General features: G+C 42.3%; 1 long non-coding RNA gene across 1 annotated transcript; it reads left to right on the top strand.

The window, feature by feature from the left end:
• Nucleotides 1-1,712: 1,712 nt before the first annotated feature.
• Nucleotides 1,713-3,577, top strand: LOC143822204 (uncharacterized). The gene is made up of 2 exons (XR_013226069.1): nucleotides 1,713-1,816; nucleotides 3,055-3,577. It is a non-coding gene; the product is annotated as an uncharacterized LOC143822204 (long non-coding RNA).
• The last annotated feature ends 3,560 nt before the right edge of the window (nucleotides 3,578-7,137 follow it).

The following is a 7,137-nucleotide window of genomic DNA, read 5'->3' as shown; positions in this document are numbered from 1 at the left end:
TTGCTGTTCCAAATTTACCTCAGCAGCTTCAGTGTGTAAGGTAGGTAAAGGTAAAGGTATTCCCTGTGCAAGCACCAGGTCATGTCTGACTCTTGGGGTGACGCCCTCTAGCGTTTTCATGGCAGACTCAATACAGGGTGGTTTGCCTTCCCCAGTCATTACTGTTTACCCCCTAGCAGCAAGCTGGGTATTCATTTTACCGACCTCGGAAGGATGGAAGGCTGAGTCAGCCTTGAGCTGGCTGCTGGGATTGAACTCCCAGCCTCAAGGACAGAGTTTTCAGACAACATTTCTGCTGCCTTACCACTCTGCGCCACAAGAAGCTCTTTCAGTGTGTAAAGTGGCAGGCTATATACAACAGGTTGACTCAAGGTTGACTCAGCCTTCCATCCTTTCGAGGTCGGTAAAATGAGTACCCAGCTTGCTGGGGGGTAAACGGTAATGACTGGGGAAGGCACTGGCAAACCACCCTGTATTGAGTCTGCCAAGAAAACGCTAGAGGGCGTCACCCCAAGGGTCAGACATGACTCGGTGCTTGCACAGGGGATACCTTTACCTTTACCTTTTTATATACAACAGGACATTCATGCACTGAGTTTATCATCCTGTTTTGAAAGTCAGCTTTCAGAGACTCAGGGAAGGGAACTGAATTTTGAGGGGTCTCAAAAAGTAATAACAAAGACTAGGAAAATAAGATTCTATGTAATTCATTTCTGCTACTGCACTTTCAAGAATAAGAGTTTCCTATACATGTTGTCTATGAAGGCACTAGTTCGTCATTAGCGCCTTTCTTTACAGGGTAGCCAACTCCAGGTTGGGAAATTCCTGAAGTTATAGGAGCAAATATGGAGAATTATAAGGATGGAATTTGGAGCAAGGAGAGAGCTTAGCCGAGATGCAGTATCAAAGAGTCTGCCCTCCAAAACTGTTCTTTTCTCTGGAGGAATTTATCCCAGAAGTCAGACGGTTGTAGTTCCAGGAGGTCCCCAGGCTTCATCTGGAAGTGAGCATGAAGCATATACAAATGATAATCACTAAGGTTGCCAGGTCCCGCCTAGCCCCTAGCAGGGGATGGGGGGGGGGACTAATGTTGCTGAATCCAGGGTGGACAACCCCTGAGAGGACAGGAACTCAGTGGGCTACAATGCCATAGAATCTAATCTCCAAAGCATCCATTTTCTCCAGGAGATTTGGTCTTTGTAGTTTGGAGGAAAGGTGTCATTCTGGGGATCCCCATATAGGCAGACATTCCTATCACCCTCTTGTTCCTGAGAATAGGTCCTTTATATTTCATAGGTGACACCGGTAAACAGATAAAACTGCCGGTGTATATTTTTTTAGGGTTGCAGGTGGCTGATTTTAAGATGACAGATCATCCAGCTAGAGAAAAATAGCAGCACTGGAAGGTGACGTCTATGGCATTATACCACACTGAGGACCCTCCCCCTCCCCAAAGCCAGGCTTTATTCCCAAAATCTCTAGGCATTTCCTAACCTGAAGCTGGCAAACCCTAATGGTATTTTGTATTGGGATGAATTTCCAAGACAGGCCAATTTATCAACAAGGATCAGCTAAGCCAATTTCATACTCACACAGACCATAGCATTACACACAGCATTCCGTAAGCCATCCTAACTTTATACATATATATTGTTGTAGTTATATAGCTAGTATTGTCATGTTATACTGTGTTTCTTCTCCCTCTCTACCAAAGGGTACTACCGACCAGGTCAAAAGTTTATGAACTGATTCATCGGTGGCACCAGAGTCTTATCATAAACTCATCCTGTCTCAATAATGTCTCAGGGGACATGAGGTTAGTAAAGATCACCACTCATGTTGACTTGCTGCATACTTAACAATTAGTACCTCTATAAGCAGTTACACTGTGGGTCTCTGTGATGCAAATTTCCCCACCACCCCACCACCTTTGGGAATAAAGTAATAAAATACACTGCCTTCCTATTACAGCCAGCACAAAGGGTAAAATATGTTTTTGCACATTTTAGAAATTCCTCTATTTTAAAAACTGTGAACTGTATATAAATAATGTTAACAACTGCTGTATATGGTAAGGTGCCAAAACAGTCTAAAGCTCATCAGTAACAAACATTATTATGGAGTGTAAAGCTAACATTTCACGCTGCTTAGGCTTAACCTAATGTAGCAATAAGAAGAAAGTCGATGTTTCATCACATGCATAGAGAGACCAAGTTAGCAAAGGCCAGGAAGGCCAAAGGTAAGAATATGAGGGAGTGACTAGCATTTCATATAGATATCCATATCATTGGGAAACTTCTATATCAAATGTTTACTGCCATAGCCACAAAACCAAGTATTTGTCTTGCACTTTAGTAACAATAAGTATTTGAATTTGCATAATTGCAACAACAACCAAACTTCTGCTAATTCTAGAGTTGGATCTATGTTGGGGTGACTGATTTAACACGAGTTCCGCATTAGCTGTCTTAAATTTCTGAATAAGCCACCATTTAATCTACCTGTTTCCTATTAGTCAATCTGATAGCAAAACTAGTTGATAAACATGTTGAAAAAAAGCCATAATCAGCACAGCTCATGTAGATTGGAATGGTCGGGGAAGGGAAGAGGATCTTATATGTGAATATTGAATTTTCTGGGGATTTAGTAAAATGACCCGATTTAAAGTGAGGCACATTTAACTCTTTGTTTGGAAAGCAAACAAGCTCCCATGTCTGGAGCAACAAGTGTCAGCTGTGACAGCTGTATGGAGGGCAAATATGTCAAAGCCGGATCAATGTTTTTTGTTTTTAGAAGAAATTTTGTTTGGATTTTGGATACTCCAGTCAAAAAGGAGTAATTGAATTCCATATGTTGTGATTCTAGGCTTGAATTACTTCTCCTTTACACTCTTATAATAAAATGCTGAATTCCACTGTCTAATATTTTTCTGGATGGAAACAAGGCATCTGTAAAGCAAGGTTTCATATTATTCGTAGTAATAGCACCAGGCAGTATTCTTGTGCACAGAGGAAGCAGATCTCTAGTTCTCCTCCTTCCTGCTTTATTTTGCAGAAGCTGACCTCTGGTTTGCCTGCATCCTGTTTCCCATTGCCCTCAGCTATCCAAAGCAGTTTTAATTCCAGCTCTATCCTTCTTTCTCTCATGCCACCCATGCCGATCTCTCACACCCTTCCTCCAGATCTCCTCTGAAGTTGTGCCTTCCGTACAAGCCCTCAGAAGAACAATCCCTTCCATTCTGAAACTATATCAGAGAAATAGTAAAGAGCAAGAGTTCAGTAGCACCTTAAAGACTAACAACATTTGTGAGTCACAAAAGTTCATACACTGCCATGAATTTTGTTAGTCTTTAGGGTGCTACTGACCTCTTGCTCTTTTCAGTTGCTGCAGAAACTTACACAACTACCTATCTTGACCTACATCAGAGGTTTAATCGGAATGAACATATGCACAATTATCTGCATCTCGTGTCTGACATCTTAGACTGTAAGCTCCACGGAGCAGGGACCAATTTTCTTGTGCTATATAAAGCACCATGCCTGTTAATAGACAAATGGGAAAAGGTAGATTTTTTTTTTAACAAAGCATCAAGAGTGCTCCAGTTCGCAAGTTCTGTGAATGTACGTTTTATTAATTAAAAAGTGAATATTTCACCATTGTTGAACTGTAATCCCTGCAGGGGTTTTTTTTTTTTTACAACAGTCTCTCTGTTGACAACACATCATTGTACTCCTAGAAAGCAAAAATCACAACCAGCTGGGATTGCACATAATTTTTCTGTCAAGAAATGCATCTGTAGTAAGGTTACTAACCCCTAGGTGAGGGTTGGAGATCTTCTGGAATCACAACTAATCTCCAAGCAACAGAGATCAGTTGCTGGGGAGAAAATGGCAGTTTGGAGGATGGAGTGTATGGCATCATGTCCTCACTGGGCTCCTCCCCTCCCTAGATTGTGCCCCCCGAATTGCCAGGAATGTTCCAGAGTGGGCGGCAACTCCAGTCACTAGTTGGCTACCATCTAGAACTGTTCAGTACTGTCTCTCCTGCTTCTTGCATTCCAGACCACTAATGCAAAGGAAGTTTTTCAGCAACACCATAACTTACTTACAACAGCATCACACACCTTCTGTGATGTGCACTGTAACAAACTCCTGATAGCCAGTAGGAACAAACTAGTAATCTAAGACAGAATCAGCAAGTAAGGATTTATTTGCTGGGGTATTGCTGGTGCATGATTCGCATCAGCTTTTATCCATTTCCAGCAGCTCCATGAAAACTATATATACAGCGTGATGTCCAGGATAACGACACTGCCCTCAAGGTACTCCCATGTGTTTAACTGAATAACGCCATCTTCCAGTGATCATTTTCTACTTGTTATGTAAAAGCACCATTGATTTTAGGAGACTTTAGATGGAATTATGGGTGCAGCCTTAAAGCACCCAGAGACTGCAATCTCATGCACAAGGCTTATCTTGTGAAATCAATGGGGCTTAGAAAATGCGTGTCCAATCAGCTGCAAGGGTGCTAGCAATCAGGTCTAGAATGGGACACCTTGTGAGTAACTGGTAATGCTTGCTATTTGATGGTAAAGCCTATTCTGCAGGACAATTTGACATTTTTACCCTGCCTTTCTTCATAATGGGGAGACGAAGCTGCTTACATTATTCTCTGTCCCCCTTGGTTTCATCCTCACAACCACCCAGTGTTGAAAGACTGGCCCATGTCCACTCAGAAAACCTCATAGATCCTTCTGCATGCTTTCTCAACACCTGGGGTTTCTTGATAGCCCTGGAAGGGTTTCCTAAATGGGTGGGAGTTAAATAATGTATTACACATTTAATTTTAAAAAAAGACATTTATCGAGCTATATGACCTCATATGGTCATGTTGACTTGTTTCCTTCCCAAAATGGGCAATGAAGGGCCTGGAGGGGGTGGGAAGGGGAGGGTCCCCAAGTTCGTGTGCTTCCCAACCATATTCTGAACAATTGCACCCTTCTGGGGTTTCTTGAAGCCTGAAGAATGTTTCAGGGATTTTTAAACAGTATAAAAGTTGGAAAAGGCTGTCCTAGTGTGACATCTGGAGGAAAAAAACATTCCTCCCTGTGAGAATCCTTCTATGCCCCCCAACTCTCTGAAGAGTTTTGAGGGCTCCTCCATGGATAGCCAGTCCCCACCTTCTGGAGCATACCCCTCTCGTTGCTTTGATGCCAGGAGGACCATCAAACTGGGCTGTTTGGAAACATTGACATGGCAAGGCATGTGGGTAGCACAGGCATCCAGGCCATATCTCTTGAACTATACAAAGCTTTGTCCCTCAATCAACTCTGGAAAAGTTCACAGGCCACAGCCACAACAGTATAAACAATACGAAGAGGATTCACAACATCAATACTAAGAACTAAATGCAAGATGCAATACTAGGTACTGAATGTGTATTGAATAGGAATGGTATGGAATAGGAAGAATTCTAAAAATTTCCAAATTGATTGAAGTACATCTTTCAAATAATCTTCTCACTCCCATCCAGTTTGTAAATTAATACTTTCTCAATTGATGTAACATAGCATAACCAGGCTACTTGTCATACTATGTACATTGAAAAATTAATTTATAAACCAAATATTAATGAGATTATTTGAAGGGGTACTTGGAGGGGGCGCTGTTTTAAAGAGGGCAGGTCTGACATCAAATGCATTGACATTTTTAGTGAACAGAAAATATCTAGAAAAAAGGTGACAGATAACATTTATTAAAACGTATAGAGGATGGTGTGACTCTTCTATAAGAAGAATGAAATCTTAACATCACATAAAGCCATGTTATACATGATTACAGGAGTAATCTTATAGTGCTAAGAAATTATTCAACCTTTGCAATATAGGCATGACACCTCACAGCAAGTCAATAAGATATGAACTGTAATATGATTGGGACAATGCTTATGTGGAAAACTTTGGTAGTAGAACACGGAACATTCACCTGACTCGCATGAAGTGGTTGCATTTATAGTAGTCAGCTTTCTTTGATTTATCTTTACATTTCTATCCCATCACTCCCGCAAATATGGCTTGTGGTGGGTAACAGTAGTTGACCCAAATTAAAATCCCACTAAAAACAATAATAAAATCCCTATGACTCAGTCCCAAGGTGACAAAAAATTCCCACCTCCCCACAGTACTATAGACCCCATGATAACAGTCCCTCAGGGCAGGGGCAACTTCAGGGGCACGCAATGACCCAGCTCGCCAACAAGGGGACCAGATCTAACTGCACTCACCTCAACCAAAGTCCTTGCAGAAGAGCTCCATCTTGCAGGTCCTGCAAATCTGAGAAACTGTGAGCTCATTTGTACAGTGGTTAAGAGCAGCAGCCTCTAATCTGGAGAACCAGGCTTGATTCCCCTCTCCTCCACATGCAGCCTGCTGGGTGACCTTGGGCCAGTCACAGTTCTGTCAGGGCTCGCTCAGCCTTACTTGCCTCACAGGATTTCTGTTGCAGTGAGAGGAAGGATAGGCGATTGTAAGCCCCTTTGAGGTTCCTTCAGGTAGTAAAAAGCAGGGGGGGGGGGGGGAAACATCTCTCATCTGTCCAGAAATGCAATAGAACTCAAGAGGAGAAAAGAGAAGCCACTGACTTCAGAGGCAGTCCTGAAGCATCATCATGTGAAAAATACACAAAACAAACTTTTCCAGTTTTTCCCTTTCAGGAGTTCCAGTAAATAGACCTGATGTAAGGTTTGCCTGGATCCCCCTTGCTCACATAGGTCAATAACTGCTCTGCTACTCCATAGGCCAGGCTGTCCAATCAGGGTTTTAGGAAACCCTGGGGGTTCTTGATAGCCCTGGGTTTCCTGAATGAGTGGAAGCTGTACCTTTAAAATTTGTTAATCACTTATCTCTTATGACCATATATGGGAGTGGGAAGGGGAGGGGGCCTATGTGGGCATGTAAACAGCCATGCTTCCCAACCATATTCTGCTCAATTGCACCCCTTCTGGGGTTTCTCAACAGTAAAAAAGTTGAGAAAGGCTGCCATAGGCATTCAGAAGCTTATAGAAGATGTGGCATGAAGAGCAGGAATTACTGGGAGATTGACAAGACAATAAAATGGAAACTTGCATTACATCCAGAGT

Source organism: Paroedura picta, chromosome 12, assembly GCF_049243985.1.
Source record: "Paroedura picta isolate Pp20150507F chromosome 12, Ppicta_v3.0, whole genome shotgun sequence".
Lineage (NCBI taxonomy): Eukaryota > Metazoa > Chordata > Lepidosauria > Squamata > Gekkonidae > Paroedura > Paroedura picta.
Note: the sequence above shows the minus strand (reverse complement) of the source record. Positions and strands in the feature narration are given on the sequence as shown.